Raw genomic sequence first — 19,670 nt, 5'->3', positions numbered from 1 at the left:
CTCAGCAATACCACTACTAGGTCTGTATCCAAAAGAGATCAAAGGAAAAGGAAAAACTCTTTCTGTGGGGGCAAAGAATTGGAAATTGAGAAGATGCCCATCAATCAGGGAATGGCTGAACAAGTTGTGGTATGATTGTGATGGAACACTATTGTACTGTAAGAAATGACAAGCAGGATGGTTTCAGAAAAACCTGCAAAGACTTACATGAACTGATGCAAAGTGAAATAAGCAGAACCAGGAGAACTTGTACACAGTAACAGCAACATTGTGCAATGATCAGCTATGAATGTCTTAGCAATTCTGAGCTTACAGTGATCCAAGACAATTCTAAAGGATGTATGATGAAAAATATTATCCACCTCTAGAGAAAGAACTGATGGGAGTCTGAATGCAGATTGAAGCATAATTTTTTTACCTTCTCTCTTTTTCTTTGTCTTTATTTTTGGTCTGTGTTTTCTTCTGCAACATAGCTAATATGGAAATGTTTTGCATGACTTTACATGTAAAGTCAATGTCAAATTGCTTGCCTTCTCAAGGAGGATGGACAGAATTTGTAACTCAAAATTTTAAAAGAGAAATGTTAAAAGAATTACATGTAATTGAAAAAAATTAAATTAAAAAAAAAAAGAAATCCAACCAGTTCAAGATACTTTTCTTGGAGGAATGTTCAAATTTCTTAGAGACAAATAAGGTACTCTATTATAAACATATACTTTTAGCTGTGTGGTTTGGGACCTGAGTTTTAATTCAGACAATCTCCACTCTCCTGATATAAATAGGGAAATAATGGCAGCATCTCCTATTTTCTGTCTTCAAAAGTACTTCTTCCTTCTCATATTCCAGGTTCTAGGGCTCATCCAGATACCACAATCTGGATTCTAAATTTCTTTCAATATCTTACTGGAATGTCTATTAACCTGTCCTGTCTCTCTCCTTTGGACAGCTGAGAACAAAACAAAACAAAACAAAAAAAAACCAACCTCATGTTCTCAAGGAAGACATTGAGAGTTCTGTGGCCCATACTGCCACTGAAAATGCAAGTTCTATTGCCCCCTTTACCTCTCTAACTTCATTTAGACCCCACCAATATCACATATTCAGCATTTGATGTGGTACCACTTAAAGGCACTTTACTTCAAATTTTATTGTAGGCTAAAAGCAATTACTAGTCAATACCAATCATAGTACTGAGTAATTAAGGAGCTGCATAGGACAAAATTGATGACCACCATTATAAGTTATTTATTTTATTTTTTTAATATGATGTAGTTCTGCCCCCCCAACTCTTAATAGTCTATACTCTAAGCTCTTTCTCCCTGGAAAATTCCCCCATAAATGGCACCTCATAATTAGGATCCTCTAAGCTCTGACACATTCTTTTCTAAGGGCAAACATTCCTATGATATTCTGTTGATGTATTAGTTTGTTTATTTTTCTCTTCCTGCGCTGCCCATAGGTCTTAGTTGTAAAGTGACAGCAGAAATGCTGTCTTTGAAATACTTTGTACTTAAAATGTTATGGTAGTGAGTAAATCCTCTCCCTCTATTCCCAAACCTGATCAGTACACTACAAGGATACACTTGTCTTGGGGGACTGTTTATACTTTATAGACACCAATAAGGCACTCGATTATAAACTTCTACCTTGGGTTTTGCAGTTCAGGAGCTAAGTTTTAATTTAGACAATCGCAATCCTCCTGTTATAATTTTTTTTTTTTGGTGAGGCAATTGGGGTTAAGTGACTTGCCCAGAGTCACACAACTAGTGAGTGTTACATGTCTGAGGTCATATTTGAACTCAGGTCCTCCTGACTCTAGGGCTAGTAATCTATCCACCTAGCTGCCCCCTGATATAAATTATATGGAAATAAAGGTAGCATTTCAAGCCACAAATAGAATTTCTCATGAGAGTTTCAACTATTGTGTCCCTCTCCATGCCTTATTGACTTAAGAACATAAAATAACATATTCTCAAGGATGCCACTGAGAATTCTAAGGACCTTTCCAACTCTGAAAATCTAGGTTCTATAACATTTAGTTCTATTCCAAACCAGAAATTTAACATTCGATGTCCTAGTGACCTGATATCCCCTATTCTAGGTGCACTCACACATCTAACATTCCCTTCTCTATGGCTTCTTTCAGGTCTCATACTAAGGTCCCACTAGCTCAGACAAATCTTGTTTTATGGCTCTGTTCTTCTCCCACTTTCTTTCTTTGAAATTCTCTCCTACCTTTGGTATTCTAGGTTCTAAGGCACATCCATAACCTGTAGTCTAGATACTAAATTTCTTCCATGATCTTAATTAAGTTTCAATTAATCTGTCTCACTATATTCCTTGACCCCCAGAGAACAAACAAAACAAAACAAAAACCTCATTGTCTCAAAGAGATGACATTGAGATTTTTAAGGCCCCATGCTAGCTCTGAAAATTTAAGTTCTATTGCCTCTCTTATGCCTCTAATTTCAGACCCCTCTTACATCAGATATTTATCAATCTACGTGCTTCCTTTAAAGAACTAGGCACTGCAGTGGATAATCGAACACTGGGCCTGGAGTCAGTAAGGTTCATCTTCCTGAGTTCAAATCCAGCCTCAGACATTTATTAGCAGTGTGACACTGGACAAGTCACTTAACCCTGTTTGCCTCCATTTTTCCATCTGTAAAATGAGTTGGAGAAAGAAATAACAAACCACTCTAGTATCTTTGCCAAGAAAATTTCAAATGGGGTTATGAAGAGTCAGACACAACTGAAATAACTGAACAACAACTTCAAAATGTATTGTAGGCCATAATTACTCCCTAGTAATTAAGGAAATTGAAAGGAATCCAATTGATGACCTTTTTTCTATTTTTATATTGTACACTTTTGGCCTCCCACCTATAATACTCTAAGCTCTTTCATGCTTGTAAAATTCTCCCTAGAATATTCTTCCTTGAATGGCAGTCAAGGCTTTCTTTGTGCTAAGGATGCTTATATCTATGACATACTATCTTCTAAGGGCAGCCATTCCCTATGATATTCTATCAATTTATTGATTTGTTTATTTTTTTCTTATTGAACTGCCCATTGGCCTTACTTGTAAAGTGACAGCAAAAATGGTCACTCTTTGAAATGTCTTGGACTTACTACCTTTTTGTATCACATCTCTGTTCATTCCCAATAATAGGAATATCAATACCAGTTTTACCTGTTCGGAACACTACAAGGAATCACGTGTCTAGAAGGATTGTTTTTATTACCTGAGGCCATATAAGTCCTTTGATGATAAATTTATACCTTTGGCTCTGTGGTCCAGGATCTGGGCTTTATTTCAGACAATTGCCACTCTGCTGATATAAGTTGTATAGGTATAAAGACAGCATTTCAAACTACAAATATCTTTTGTTACTAAGGTTTCATTTAACTTTTTATTATTTATTATTTTTATATTTATATCTTATATTATTTATTATTTCATTTAATCTCTCTCCAGGCTCTGGTGCCCTGAGAACATAAAACAGCCCATCTCAAGGATGAAAAGGAAAGTTCTACGGCCCACAATGCCTCTGAAAATCCAAGTTCTATAGCTCCTCTAACCTCCCTAACTTCACACCCCTCTAAGATCAGACATTCAGCATTCCAGTTGCTCCCTTTTAAAGGTACTGCACTTTAAAAGTTAGTGTATGTAACAAACACTTCCTAGTCATTACCAATAGCAGTCTTAAGTAATCAAGGATCTGAAAAAAAACAAACTGATGACCATTTGTTTTTGTTTCATTTTGCTATTTTTCCATTGTGCAATTCTGCACTACCAGCGCTAATAGTCTCTATTCTAAGTTGTCTTCCGTCTAGAAAATTCTCCCACCAATGGCACCTCTCAAAAAACCTTTTTATGTGCTAAGGAACCTCATGGCTCTGACACATTCTCTTTTAAGGGCTAACCCTCCTATGATACTCCTTCCAGTTAGTGCTTTGTTTATTTTTCTCTTCTTGCACTGCCCATAGGTCTTAGTCATAAAGTGACAGTACAATGCTTTCTCTTTTACAAGACTCGTACTTAAAACCTTATGGTAGTGTGGGTAAATATTGTTGATCCATTTTAAGTAACAGGAATATCAACAAAAATGCAACCTGATCAGGGCACAGCAAGGAGTCACCTGTCCTGTTGGGGGATTACTTTTACTTCTTAGTGACACATAAGGCTCTTGAAGATAAATTTATACGTTTGGCTGTGTGGTCTGCTACCTTGATTTTAATGAAGATAATTGACATTCTTCTGAGATTTTATATATGTATGTATGTGTGTGTATATATATATATATACACATATATATATATATGTATGTATACATGAAATAATGGCAGCATTTCAAGTCACATATGATTTCTTACAAGGCTTTAAACCAATCTCTCTCCATGACTTTTCAACCTGAGAACATAAATTAACCCATGTTCTCAAGGATGCTATTGAGTGTTCTGAGTTTCCTTCTAGCTCTAAAAATCTAGATTCTGTCACACCTCCTAGTTCTGTCCTTTCAGACAGGTCTAAACTAGAAATACAACACTGGAGTGGGTTCTGCTGCCTTGTTCTATGTACTCTACCCCTCTCTCCCGCCAATCTCATATTCTCTTATCTATGTCTACTCTCAGGTTCCATAGTCTATGTACTAAGTTCCCACTGGCTCAAATTATTCCCACTTTCTGTCTTCAAAAGTTCCTCTTACCTCTCACATTCCAGTTACTATGGCTTATCTAGATTCCACAGTCTGGACTGTATATTTCTTCCAAGAACTCATTGGAATTTCAGTTAACCTGTCTCAATTACTTGGCCAGCTGAAAAGAACAACAAAAACACCCCATGTTCTTAGGGATGACATTGAGAGTTCTATTACTCATATTGCCTCAGAAAATCCAAGTTCTATTACGCCTCTTACCTCTCTAATTTCATTCATTCCCCTCCTAGATGAGACAAGTCAGTATTTGCTGCACTTCCTTTTAAATGTACTATTCTTCAAAAGTTATTGAAAGCAATAAATATTACCGAGTTAGTCCCAAATGGAGAATTGAGTAATTAAGGATCAGAATGGAATAAAATTGATGACCATCTTTTTGTGTTTTTGATTACTTTAAATGGTGCAGTTCTGCCCTCTCAGATCTGAGAGTCTCTACTCTAAGCTTTCTTCTGCCAGGAATATTCTGCCTTGGATGGCAGCTCTCAAACTAGTCTCTCTAAGTGCTGAGGACTCTCAACAGCTCTCACACTGTATGTCCCAAGGGCAAACCTTCCTATGATGTTCTATCTATTTAATTGATTTGTATATTTTTCTTTTGTCAAATGGTCTCTCTTTAAAATGCCTTGTCCTTAAAACTTTATGGTAGTGAGTAAATACTTTCCATCCATTCCTAATATGAGGAATATCCTCTAACCTGACCAGTACAGTACAAGGAAACATTTGTCTTGGGGGATTATTTATACTTTATAGACACAAATAAGGTATTCAATTATAAACTTCTACCTCGGGCTCTGTGGTTCAGAAACTAAGTTTTAATTCAGACAATCGCCACTGTCCTCATATAAATTACATGGAAATAAAGGTAGCATTCTAAGCTACAAATATAATTACTTACTAAGTTTCAACTATTCTGTCTGTCTCCATGCTTTGTTGACCTAAGAACATAAATAACCCAGGTTCTCAAGGATGTCATTGAATGTTGTAAGGTCCATTTCAGTTCTTAAAATCTAGGTTCTGTCTATCTCCTAGCTCTGTTCTTTCAGAACAGTTCCAAACCAGAAATTCAACATTCTTTTGGCTCTCCCTTGTTTTATGTGCACTCCCAGCTCCAATATTATCTTCTCTGTGGCTTCTCTCAGTTCTTATAGTCTTAGATTAAGATCCCACTGGCTCAATTTTGGTGAAATTCTTTCCTACCTCTCATATTTCAAGTTTCACAGGTCATTCAGAACCTGCAGTCTAGATTCTAAATTTCTTCTATGATCTTAATGGAGACTCAATCTGTTTCTCTATTCATTGGCTAACTGAGAACATAAAAAAATTATTTTCTCAATGACGACATTGAGATTTCTAAGGCCAATATGCTGGCTCTGAAAATCCAAGTTCTATTACTCCTCTTTCCTCTTAAAGATCATACTGTTCTTATATCAGGCATTCAGCATTCTACCAATGCCCACTTATATGCACTATGTTTAAAAATTTATTGTAGGTAGTAAGTACTCATTAACAATAGAAGAATTGAATAATTAAGGATTTGCATAGAATGAAATTGATGACTATCATTTTGTGTTTTTGATTTTTTTTTATATGATGTGGTTCTGTCCTCCCAGCTTTAACAGTCTATACTCTAAGCTCTCTATTCCCTGGAAAATTTGCCAACAAATGGTACGTCATAACCAAACCTTTCTATGTGCTAAAGATTCTTATATTTGGGACAAATTACTTGCAAAGACCCTTCTTTGATATTCTATCTACATTTGTTTCTTTTTCTCTTATTGCACTGCCCATAGGTCTTAATCATAAAGTGACAGTACAAATGGTTTCTCTTTAAAATGCCTTATATTCAGTACAGAAATATTAACAGGGCACTACAAGGAATCACTTGTCTTGTCAAAGGATTGTTTTATTACTTGGAACCATATAAGATACTCGATGACAAACATACCTTTTGCTTTGTGATTTGGGACCTGAGTTTTAATTCAGGCAACCACCACTCTCCTGATATAAATTATATGGAATAAGTAGCATTTTAAGCCACAAATGTCCTTGGTTTCATTTAACCTGTCTCTCTCCAAGTCCTGGTGCCCTGAGAATATAAAGTAACTCATTTTCTCAAGGATGAAATGGAGAGTTCTTTGGCCCAAACTAAGGCTCATCAATCTCCTGAGCTCTCAAATTTCAGACCCACACAAGATCAGATATTCAGTGTTCAATGTGCTCCTTTTTAAATGCACTCTTCTTCAAAAGTTATTATGTAAAACAGTTCCTGATCATTCCCAATAGCAGTCTTAAGTAATCAAGGATCTGCAAGGAATCAAATCAATGAGTTTGGATTTGGTTTTTGTTTTCTGCTTATTTAATATTGTGCAGGTCTGCCCTCCTAGCTCCAATAATCTGTACTCTTGTATTTTGTACTCTCTTCTTCCTGGAAAATTCTCCCATGAATGGCACCTCCCAGTCTAGATTTTTGATGTGCTAAGAATCCCCAGAGGATCCCCCTGACGCTTTAAATTCTAAGAGCAGACCCTCCTATGATGTTCTCCCTATATATTGGTTTATTTTCCCTTATTGCACTGCCCATAGGTCTTAGTCATAAAATTGCAGCACAAATGGTCTCTCTTTGAAATTCCTTTACTTAATACCTTATGGAATTGAGTCCACATGCTTGATCCATGCCCAGGAATATCAATATAATTGGAATAGCATTAGATATATCATTAGAAGCCCAACCTTATCAAGGCACTACAAGGAATCACTTGTCTTGTCAGAAGATCATTTTTACTTCTTAGAGACATATAAGATCTTTGATGATAAACTTACACATTTAGCTGTGAGGTCTGATATCTGCATTTCAATTCAGACAATCACTACATTCCTGAGATATATTCTACAGAAATAATGATAGCATTTCAAGCCACAAATATAATTTCTAAGGTTCTAATCATCTTGTCTCTCTCCATGCCTTGTTGACCTGAGAATATAAAGTAACTCATTCTCAAAGATGTCATTGACCATTCTAAGGCCCCTTCCACCTCTGAAAATCTAGGTTCTATGCCACCTCCTACTTCCAAACCCCAAATTCAACATTCTAATGTACTAAGATCCCATTGACTCAAACTATTTTAGTTCACTGGCACTGTCCATCTCCCACTTTCTGTCTTCAAAAATCTTTCTTCTCTCTCATATTCCAGGTTCCAGATTAGGGGTGGGGAACCTGTGGCCTCGAGGTCACATGTGGCCTTCTAAGTCCTTGGGTGCGGCCTTTTAACTAAGTATAAGTTTTATAGAACAAACCATTTTACTAAGGGGATTTGTTCTGTGAAGTTTGGATTCAGTCAAAGGGCCACACTTGAGGATCTAGAGGGCCCCATGTGGCCTTGAGGCCGCAGGTTCCCTACCTTCGTTCTAGATCTCATCTAGATCCCACAGTCTGGATTCTAAATTTCTTCCAAGATCTCACTGGAATGTCTATTAACCTGTCTGTCTCTATTCACTGGCCAGGTGAGAATAATTTTTTAAAAAACCCTATGATTTCAAGGATGACATTGAGAGTTCTATGGCCCATTCTGCCTCTGAAAATGCAAGTTCTTTTGCCCTATTTACCTAATTTCATTCCCCTCAGAGATAAGACATTCAGCAGTCAATGTGCTCCCTTTTAATTGCACTATTCTTCAAAAGTTATTGTAGGCAATAAATATTCCCTAGTTATTACCATTAGCAGTCTTAAGTAATCAAAGGAATCAAACTGATGACCTTTTTTTTGTTTGTCTAACCTGATAAGTATACTAGAAGGAATCACTTGTTTTTATTTCTTAGAGCCATATAAGGTACTCGATTATAAACTTAATTTTTTGGCTGTTGTTGGGACTTAAGTTTTTATTCAATCACCACTCTCTTGATATAAATTATATGGAAATAAAGGTACATTTCAAGTCACAAATATCATTTCTTACTAGGCTTTCAATTACCTTGTCTCTCTCCATGCCTCGTCGACCTTGGAACACAAAATAACCCATGTTCTCAAGGATGCTACTGAGCATTCTAAGGCTCCTCCTAGCTCTGAAAATCTAGGTTCTATGGCACCTCCTAGCTCTGTTCTTTCAGAATAGTTCCAAACAAGAAATTCTACATTCTATGGGGTTCTCTTGCTCAGAAGATATCTCCCTTCCAGGTGCCCTCCTACCTTTCAAATTCTCTTCTATGGCTACTCTCATGTTTCAGAGTTTACTTACTAAGGTCCCACTGGCTCAAACTATTTTTGTTCTATGGCTCTGATTTTCTGCCACTTTCTTTCTGTGACATTCCCTCCTAACTTTCATACTCCAGGTTCTACAGGTCATCCAGATCCCACAATTAAGATTCTCAATTTCTTCCAGGATCTTAATGGAGTTCCAATTAACCTCGCTCTATTCTTTGGCTTTCTGAGAACATAAAAATACACATTTCAAGGGCAAAATTAAGATTTCTCAGGTCGATTCTTGCTAAATTATATTGTCCCTCTTACCTCTGAAATTTCAGACACTTCCTATATTCAGCATTTGATATGTCCCTTTTTAAAGGAACTGTATTTCAAAATGTATTGCAGGCAATAAATGTTCCCTAGCCACTGCTAATAGCAGTATTGAGGAATTAACAATCTGCATGGAATGAAACTGTTGACTACTATTTTGTGGATTTGATTTTGTTTTTTTAAGATGCATTTCTGCCCTCCCAGCTCTAATAGTCTGTTCTCTAAGCTCTCTCCTCCCTGGAAAATTCTGGCACGAATGGCACCTCCCACTCCAGACTTTCTGTGTTTGGTCTGCTAAGGACCCTCATAGTTCTGTCACTGTATGTTCCAAGGCCACCCCTCCAAAGATGCTCTCTGTATTTCAAAGTTTATTGTTCTCTTATTGTATTGCCCATGGTCTTAACTGTAAAGTGACAGCATATATTGTCTCTCTTTGAAATACTATCTTGCACTTAAAACCTTCTGGTAGTGAATAAGTGATCTTGATCCATTCTGAATAACAGGAATATTAATAGAAGTCTTATCAGTACCTGATCAGTACACAAAAAGTAATCACTTCTCTTGTGGGATCTGATTTTTTACTTCTTAGAGCCATATAAGGTACTTGATTATAAACTTATACTTTGGTGTGTTGTTCAGGACCTGAGTTTTAATTAAGACAATCACCACTCTCCTGATATAAATTATATGGAAATAAAGGTAGCATATCAAGCCACAAATGTCCTTTGTTACTAGGGTTTCAATTAACCTGACTCTCAGAATATCCTGATAGCCTGAGAACATAAAAAATCCATGTTCTCAAAGATGCCATTGAGAGTTCTGAGGCCCATTCCAGCTCTGAAAATCTAGGTTCTATGGTCACTTCCTAGCTCTGTTCTTTCAGAACACTTCCAAACTAGAAATTCAGAATTCTCTGGGCTCTCCTGATGTTATCTCTTGTTCTAGGTCTCCATCCTCCTTACCCCTTCAATCTCCCTCTCCCCCACTGCCCCTCATATTCTGTTATCTATGTCTTCCCTCAAGTACCAGAGTCTATGCACTAAGATCCCACTGGCCCTAAGTATTTTAGTTCCCTGGCACTGTCCATCTCCCACTTTCTGTCTTTGACATTTTTTCCCCCTTCATATATTCATGGTTCTAGAGCTCATCAAGATCCTGTAGTCTGGATTATAAATTTCTTCCAAGATCTCACTGGAATTTTTACTAACCCGTCTCTCTCTATCCATTGGTCAGCTGAGAATAAAACAAAACAAAACAAAAATAAAACAAACAAAAACATGTTCTCAAGGAAGACATTGAAAGTTCTATGGCTCATACTGCCTCTGAAAATGCAAGCTGTCACCCCCTTAGCTCTCTAGTTTCATTCCCCTCAGAGATCAGATATTCAGCAGTCAATGTGCTCCCTTTTAATTCACTGTCCTTCAAAAGTTATTGTGGGCAATAAAGATTCTCTAGTCATTACCATTTGCAGTCTTAAGTAATCAAGGAACTGAAAAAAAAATCCAATTGATGACCATTTGTTTTTGTTTATCTAACCTGATTAGTGTACTACAAGGAATGGCTTGTCTTGGGGATTGTTTTTATTTCTTAGTGCCATATAAGGTACTGGATTATAAATTTATACCTTTGGCTGTAGTATTCTTCAGGACCTGAGCTTTAATTCAGACCATCACCACTCTCAGGATATGGATATGGAAATAAAGGTAGCATTTCAAGCCACAAATATCATTTCTTACTAGGGTTTCAATTATCCTGTCTCTCTCCATGCCTTGTCAACCAGAGAACATAAAATATCCAATGTTCTCAAGACTGCGATGCAGTGTTCCAAGATCCCTTCCAGTTCATAAAATCTAGGTTCTATGGCACCTCCTAGCTCTGTTCTTTCAGAACAGTTCCAAACCAGAAATTCAGCATTTCATGTACTATCCTGATATCATATCCTTTGTTCCAGATGCCCTCCCGGTTCTCACATTCTCTTCTCTATGGCTACGCTTAGATCCCCTCATCTACCTACTAAGGTCCCACTGGCTCACACTATTTTCTTTTCTATGGCTCTGTCCATCTCCCCCTTGTTGTTTTCTAAAGTCCCTCCTACCTCTTATATTACCAGTTTCAGGGTTCATCCAGATCTGGCAGTCTGGATTCTAAATTTCTTCCAAGCTCTTACTGGAGTTCCAATTACCCTGTCTCTCTCTATTCCTCGGCCCCCTGAGAACATAAAAAAAGAACTGATCTTCTCAAGGAATCCATTGAGAGTTCTTAGACACCTTCCAGATCTGAAAATCTTTGTTCTATATAAGCTTTGTTCTTTCAGAACCCTCTCACACCAGAAATTCAGACCCCATTGACTGGCTCTGTCAAATGGCTCTGTCCATCTCCCTTCTACCTCTCATAATACAGGTTTTTGGTCCCTACTGAGATCTGGCAGGTTGGATTATAAATTTATTTCAAGCTTACGTATTTTATATTATAATATCCTCTCTGATCTGATATTTTGTCTTCAATGTCCACTCCAATTTATGACATTCAAGGTTCAAACTGCCTTCCCTTTCTGAAATCTTCTTCTCTGTCCCCTCCACTATTCTTCCTTAAAACGCTATGACATTCTATGTGCTAAGAACCCTAACAGTCCTGCCATTCTATATTCTGTGGCCCACCCTGCTCCAAAATTTGAGTTTTTTCATTTGTTTATTTTTGTCTTTTCATACTACAAATGTGTCTTAGCAATATGATGACTGAAAAGCACCAATGTTGTGTTTTTTAAATACACTGCATTTTACAATTACTATTTCACTATTAAATACATACTCCCTATTACCAACAGCAGTATTAAGTAATTAAGGAACTACGTTTAACCAAATCAATGCCCCCTTTTTTTAAAAGCCATTATATCAGTATTACCTGATCAAGGCCCTACCACTTCTCTTGTCAGGGGATTTTTATTTCTTGGAGCCACATAAGGCTTCAAGATTTTAAACTTATACCTTTGGCTATGTTCTCTCGGGCCTAAATTTTAATTTTAATTCTGACAATTACCACTGTAATTATATTATTCAGAAATTCAGAAATAAGCATTGCATTTAAACCACAAATCCTTTGTTACTGGGTTTTCAGCCCAGCTATCTCTCTCCATTCCTTGGCCTTCTAAGGCCATCAAAAAACTCATCTTCTCAAAGATTACATTGAAATCTCTACCTCTAGTGCTAGAGTCCTCTCTCATGTCCAACATTTTGTTTTTTATTTTTTTAAAGGCACCTCCCAGATGAGACACTGTGTACTTTGGCTACTCCCTGGTCTGATAGTCTGTTTGTTATGCTCCCATTGGTCACAACAATTTGTATGCTCAGCTTCTTACCATCTCTCACTTTCTGGGTTCTGAGGCCCCTTCCAGCTTGGATATTCTGTATACCACTTACCCTTCTCCATCTATCATCTATCTTGGCTTCATTTTTCCCTCCTAGATCTGCTTAGCCAGATCTAAGAATCCGTATTCTAATGTCTTTTCCATCACCAATGGTTTTCCTTGAATGGCACCTCCCAGGCAAGATAATCTGTCGTAATGACCCTCTCGGTCCTGACAATCTATGTTTTATATCACCATCCTCCTCTCAAATTTGGATTTTTTTCTTTTCATTTTGAAATTTATTTTTATCTAAATATCTTGGCAGTGGGATTATTTAAAAGTAATTTTTTTTGGTTTTAAGTACACAGTACTTACCACATTATGGAAATCAATAAATATTTCCCATACATTATGAAAAGTAGTCATTTCAATTGCAATCTTAACACATCAAAAATTGCATGTAATCACTTTCTGCCTTTATTTTCAAGCCACATAAGACTGTATTTTCATCATTCCTTTTTAGCTATCTGGTTCAAGATCTGAGTTTTAACTCAATGAATCACCTCGATCCTAATATAAATTATGTTTAAATATTTCATTTTATAACATAAAGAAACTTTGATATTCTTTTATAAATTAACCTGTCCCTCCCTCCTACCTTTGGCCACTGAAAACAAAAAAAAAATACCTCCTTCGCAGTTCTATTGTGTGCTCTAAGGTGCTTCTCAGTTCAGAAGAACCATAAGGTTCAAGGCAGTCTAGGCATTCTGTGATTTTTGAGGCCACATCTACTTCTGACGTTCTGTGTTTTAATATAGTTTGGCAGTATTTTAATATTGAACTTGTGCTTTCTCAATAACTAGGCCCACTGAGCACATTTTAATTAAAAAAAACCCAAAAAACCTCTGCATCCCAGCTATGGTACTGTGGCCGTGGAGATCTTAAGACTTATGTCCTAAAGACCATCTCATCTGTGACATTCTGTGATGTCCAGGTCACTCTTACTTTTAAAATCCTCTCTGCTGCTAGCTCTGATTTCCCTTTTTCTCCATGCCCTACTAGTTTTGATGTTCTCCACTCTATACCTATTCTCAGGCCTGATATCGTCTGTGCTAAGGTCCCTAGACTCTGACAACTTGTGTTCTCAGACTCTTATCATCTCCCATTTTCTGTGTTATAGGGTCCCCTGAACACCCACCTCTGATATTTCAGGTTCTAGGGCCCCAGCCAGCTCAGACATTCTGCATTCAAACCCGCCTCCCAGCTCACAGATGCTTCCTTCTAAATGCTCTCCCAGCTCTGCTATCCTGGCCTCTCTGGGTGCCCCCTGCCTATATTGCCATTCCCGAGGCAGGACTGCCCTCCAGCGCTCACATTCACTACTCTAAGCTCTCTCTCACCTTTAACTTTCTCTTTGGAAACACACCTCTCAGCCTAGGTATCTATGATCTAAGACTCTATACCCTAGGAATTTTTTCCTATTAATTTCTTAATATTTATTTTATTACTATATATATGTATGTGCATATAGATATACATATATATGTTTTAGCAACACAGTAATTTAAAAAGACAAATGGCTTCCCTTTTAAAACCTATGTACTTAACACCTTATTGTTCTCAACAAAGACTTGTCATTCATTACCAATAATAGTAATATTAATCGCAGTCTTACCAGATCAAGGCACTTCTGCAATTACTTTTTTGCCCGTTTTTTTCTTTTGTGGAACAAAATAAGGCACTTCATTTTCACCAATCCCCTTTGGCTGTATTGGTTCAGTCCCTGAGTTTTAATACAGAGCTGCACCACTGCGCTGAAATAAATCATATGAAAATTAATTTTGCAGATGATACAACAAATATAATGTTTTGTTATTTTAAAATTTTACTTTGTACTTCTCAATACATAGACCTATAGAGCACATATAAAAAAAACAAAACTTCTTCCCCTCTATGATATTGTCTGTTCTAAAGTTCATCGCAGATCTGAACATCTACATTATAAAGACCATCCCATCTGTGACATTTTGTGTTTTAAGGGCTTTCTTAGCTCTGAGGTCCTTTCTTCAAAGTGTCCTAGAAGTTCTAACATTCTCCTCTTGATGCAACTCTCAGGCCTGACAACATTTGGAGTGCTAAGGTCACCTGGGCTCTGACAATTTGTATTCTCACACTCTGACCATCTCCTATTCTCTTTGTTATTAGGGTCCCTCAGTCTCCTCCAGTCAGACATTCCAGGTTGTAGGGCCCCATCCAGCCCCAGCATTCTGGATTCTAAGAGAGTTTCCAGATCAGAATGGCTATGTTCTAAAGGTTCTCCCAGAACAGATATTCTGGCTTCCATGGCTACTGCCTATTCTACCATTCAGAGCCCAGAGCCCTCCCAGCACATAAATTCTCTGTTCTAAGTTCTCTCCCACATTTAACATTTTGTGTTAACAGGCACCTCCTAGCCTAGACATCTGAGGTTCTAAGGACCCTCCCAGCACTGTCATTCTTTCTTCTGAGGCCCCATTCATTTCTGATATCCAACGTTTTGCTTTTATTTTTATTATGTTCCACGTATATGGGACTTAGTAAGACAATGATGTGAAAGCACAAATGAGGTCCCTTTTAAATCCTATGTACTAAACAATTATTTTTTTTTCATTAAACAGTCCCCATAGTAGCAGAATCAATAATGATAGTCTTACCCAATCAAGGCGCTGCATGGAAATAATTTTAATACCCGTTTTGTTTCCTTTTTATGGAGCCTGAGAAGGCACTGCATTTCCCCCTTTTTTCTTTGGCTGAATTGGTTTAATACCTGAGTTTTAATTCAAAGGATCACCAGAGAGCTGAAAAAAATTATACAGAAATTAATGGTGTATATCATGACACTACTATCTTATTGTTCTTCAATTTACTGTTGTTTCCTAAGACTTTAACACACAGAGCACATTAAAATCCTTCTTCCCCACTATGATATTGTTTGTTCTATAGTCCCTCAAAGGTCTGACCATCTATGTAGGGCTGTCCCAGCACTGAAATTGTTCCGTGTTCTAAGGGCTCACCTAGCTCTGGAGTCCCTTCTTCTAAGTACCGTCCTATCTCTGACACTCTTCTATGTCTACTCCCAAGCATGTCATTTCTATGCTAAGGTGTCCTGACAATTTGTACTCACAGGCTCTGCCTATCTCCCACTTTCTGTGTTATAGGGTCCCCTGAATGCCCAACTCTGATACTGTAGGTTCTAAGACCCCACCCAGCTCGGGCATTCTGGATTCAAACCCGCCTCCCAGTTCATAGATGCTTCCTCCTAAATGCTCTCCCAGCTCTGCTATTCTGGCCTCTCTGGGTGCCACCTGCATATATAGACATTCAGAGGCAGGACTGCCCTCCAGCTTTCCTATTTTCTATTCTAAGCTTTCTCATCTCCAACATTCTCTTCTGAAAGACACCTCCAGGCTAGACATCTAGAATCTTCCCTGGTGTTACATTGCAGGGATTTTTTCTTTTCATTTCTTAGTAATACAGTATTATTTTTTTTGGCAAGGCAATTAGGGTTAAGTGACTTGCCCAGGGTCACACAGCTAGTAAGTGTCAAGTGTCTGAAGTCAAGGTCCTTCTGACTCTAGGGCTGGTTCTATATTCACTGCACCACCTAGCTGTCATGTAATGCAGTATTTTAAAAGCATAACTGGTATCCCCTTTAAAACCCACATTTATAAAACCTTATTTTTAAGGATCAAATACAAAATGCTCTGGCATTTGAAGCACTTCATACCCTAGCCCCCTCCTACATTTCCAGTCTTCTTAAACTTTACGCTCCAACACATACTCTTTGAACCAGTGACCCTGGTCTCCTGGCTGTTCCACCAATAAGACCCTCCATCTCCTGGCTCTATTCATTGTTTCTTGCTGTCCCCGATGCCTGGAACACTCTCTCTCCTCTGTTCTGACTACTGACTTCCCTGGCTTCCTGTAAGTCACAACTAAAATACTACCTTCCACAGGAAGCTTCCCCAACCCCTCTTCATTCCAGTGCCTTCCATCTGGACATTATTTCCTATTTATCCTGCATAAAACTTGCTATGTACATGTGTTTTCATGCTGTCTCCCCCAATAGATTTTAAACTTCTTGAGGGCAGAGACTGTCTTTTGCCTCTTTTTTTATTCTCAGGGCTTAACACAGCCTAATGCATAGTAGGCATTTAATGAATGTTTACTGATTTTCAACTCCTTTTCCATTACTAGTAATAATAATATCAATAACATTCTTACCAGATGAAGGTACTGCATAGGATTACTTTTTTGCCTGTTTTTTCCTTATTTTAGAGCCACAGAAGGCACAGCAATTCCCTCTTTGCTCTTTAGTTGTATTGGATTAATACCTGAGTTTAAATTCAAAGGTTCACCACTGAGCTGAAATGAATCATACGGAAATTAATGTTACATATCATTGTATGATTACACTTTCTAATTATTTTTCAATTTATTTGTACTTCCCAACACCCTAACCCACTAAGCACATTAAAAAAAACTGTTCCTCAATAGGATATTTTTTGTTGTAAAGCCTCTTCAAGGTCAGATCTATGTTCTAAGGGCTGTCCTGCTGATGACATTCTTTCGTTGTAAGATCACTCCTACTTCTGATATTCCTTGTTCTAAGGGCTCACCTAGCATTGTTATTCCTTGTTCTAAGTACCCTCTTAGCTCTAACATCCTCTTCTCTATGCAACTTGCAGGCCTTTCATTCCTCTATGCTAAGGTCCCCTAAGGTCTGACAATTTGTATTGACAATACTTTGACCATTTCCCATTTTGTGAATAATGTTGGGGGGGTTTTGGGTTTAGTCATTTCAGGCGTGTCCAACTCTTTGTGACCCCTTTTGAGGTTTTCTTGGCCAAGATACTAGAGTGGTTTGACATTTCCTCCTCCAGCTATTTTACAGCAGAGGAACTGAGGCAAATAGGGTGCAGTGATTTTTGCTCAGCTGGGCAACAGGGACAAACACCAGTTTGAGGCTAGATTTGTACTCAGATCTTCCCGATTGCAGGCCCAGAGCTCTACCCACTGTGCCACCTAGCTGCCCCTTTAAGTACACATGCATGGTCTGGGAATAATAAGGCTGAATGCTAAGCCACCCCCCAAACCCTCACCTCTGATATTTGAGGTTCTAGGGCTCTATCCAACCCCAGCATTCTGGATTCTAAGATATCTTCCAGATCAGAACAGCTACGTTCTAAAGGGTCTCTCAGATCTGATATTCTGGCTTCTATGGTTACTGCCTATTCTACCATTCAGAGCCCAGCACTTCCCAGCCTAGACATCCAAGGTTCTAAGGGCCCTCCCAGGGCTGTCATTCTTTGATCTTTAGGTCTCATCCTTTTCTAATATCCGAGGTCAGTTTTTTTTCCCCACTTCACTGCACATGGGACTTAGCAAGACAATGATCTGAAACAGGCTTGCCACATCCTGCAGCCCGAATATCCTCTACATTTTTCATGGGCCACCCAAAATCCTTTGGTTTGCCACAAGTGGCTGGTAGGCCTGATCTGAAAAAATCAATGCTGTCTCTTTTAAATACTATGTATTAAACACTTTATTTTTCTTTCATTAAGCAGTCCCCATAGTAGCAAAAGCAATAATAGTGGTCTTACCAAGTCAAGGCACTGCATGGAAATAGTTTAATACCCGTTTTGTTTCCTATTTATGGAGCCAGAGAAGGCACTGTATTTCCCCCTTTCCTCTTTGGCTGTATTGGATTAATACCTGAGTTGTAATTCAAAGGATCACCACAGAGCTGAAATGAATTACATGGAAATTAAGGTTACCTATCATGGTGTAATTTCATTTTCTTATTTTTTATAAATTTAATGGTACTTCCCAATACTTTATCCATTGGGCACATTAAAAAACAAACAAACTCTTTTCTTCAATATGTAATCACTGTTATAGAGGTCAGAAGATCTATGTTCTAAGGATGAACCCGTCCCTGACATTCTGTGATTTTAATGCCAATCTTATTTCTGATGTTCTGTGTTCTAAGGTTCTCCCAGCTCTAATGTCTCTTGTTCAAAGCGTTCTAACATTCTCCTTTCTATGCAACAATCAGGACTGACATTTAGAGTGCTAAGACTGCCTGGGTTCTGACAATTAGTGTTCTCATCTCCTACTTTCTTTGTTACGAGGGTCAACTCTGTCTCTCCACCTCTGACATTCCAGGTCCTTGGGCCCCATCCAGCTCAACCATTGTTTTTATTTTTTAATTTTCACTTATTTATTTTTGAAATTCATATTTTTAAGATTTGAGTTCTAAATTTTCTCCCTCCCTTCCACCCTTCCATTAAGAAGGCAAGCTTTATGTTATCAATTATACATGTAAAGTCATGCAATATGAATAATGGCGGTCTTACCAAATCAAGGCACTGTATGGAAATAATTTTAATACCCGTTTTGTTTCCTATTTATGGAGCCTGAGAAGGCACTGCATTTTTCCTTTCCTGTTGGCTGTATTGGTTTAATACCTGAGTTTTAATTCAAAGGATCACCACAGAGCTGAAAGAAATTACACATAAATTAATGGTGTATATCTTGGCAAAACTTCACTTCCTCATTGTCTTTAAATGTCCTGCTGCCCGATACCTCAACCCAATGTGTACATTAAAAAGAAACAACTCCTCCAATAAGATATTGTTTGTTCTAGAGCTCCTCACAGGTCAGAAGATTTATGTTTTAAGGGCTGCCCATCTCTTATATTCTGTGATTTTAAGGCCACTCCTACATCTGAAATTCTCTTTCTAGAAATTCTTTTTCTAGGCTCCCCTAGCTCTTACATTCTCCTCTCTAGGCCTGACATTCTCTGTGCTAAGGTCCCTAGACTCTTGATAGTTTGTGTTCTCAGACTCTCATCATCTCCTACTTTCTGTGATATAGGGTCCCTTGAACACCCACCTCTGATATTCCAGGTTCTAGGGACCCACACAGCTCAAGACATTTTGCATTCAAACCCGCCTCCCAGATCACAGATGCTTCCTTTTTGAATGCTCTCCTAGCTCTGCTATTCTGGCCTCTCTGGGTGCCCCCTGTATATACTGCCATTCAGAGGCAGGATGGC

At 38.0% G+C, this 19,670-nt stretch overlaps 1 long non-coding RNA gene across 8 annotated transcripts in view; it reads right to left on the bottom strand.

Moving 5' to 3' along the window:
- The window catches only part of LOC114028555, a 120,125-nt gene that overhangs the window by 84,878 nt on the left and 15,577 nt on the right, over positions 1 to 19,670 (bottom strand). For 7 of the 8 annotated variants that reach the window (XR_003567383.1, XR_003567384.1, XR_003567380.1 and 4 more), the window contains 5 exons: positions 18,970 to 19,111; positions 18,214 to 18,356; positions 16,835 to 16,975; positions 15,265 to 15,408; positions 14,247 to 14,385 (listed from right to left, as the gene is read on the bottom strand). This is a non-coding gene — a long non-coding RNA (uncharacterized LOC114028555). Of the gene's footprint in view, positions 1 to 4,798; positions 4,819 to 14,246; positions 14,386 to 15,264; positions 15,409 to 16,834; positions 16,976 to 18,213; positions 18,357 to 18,969; positions 19,112 to 19,670 lie in introns of those variants that run through there. The other variant, XR_003567387.1, reaches the window with a different exon arrangement.

Source organism: Vombatus ursinus, unplaced genomic scaffold (assembly GCF_900497805.2).
Source record: "Vombatus ursinus unplaced genomic scaffold, bare-nosed wombat genome assembly UNPS02014886.1, whole genome shotgun sequence".
Taxonomy (NCBI): domain Eukaryota; kingdom Metazoa; phylum Chordata; class Mammalia; order Diprotodontia; family Vombatidae; genus Vombatus; species Vombatus ursinus.
This window is presented reverse-complemented; position numbering and strand designations above follow the sequence as displayed.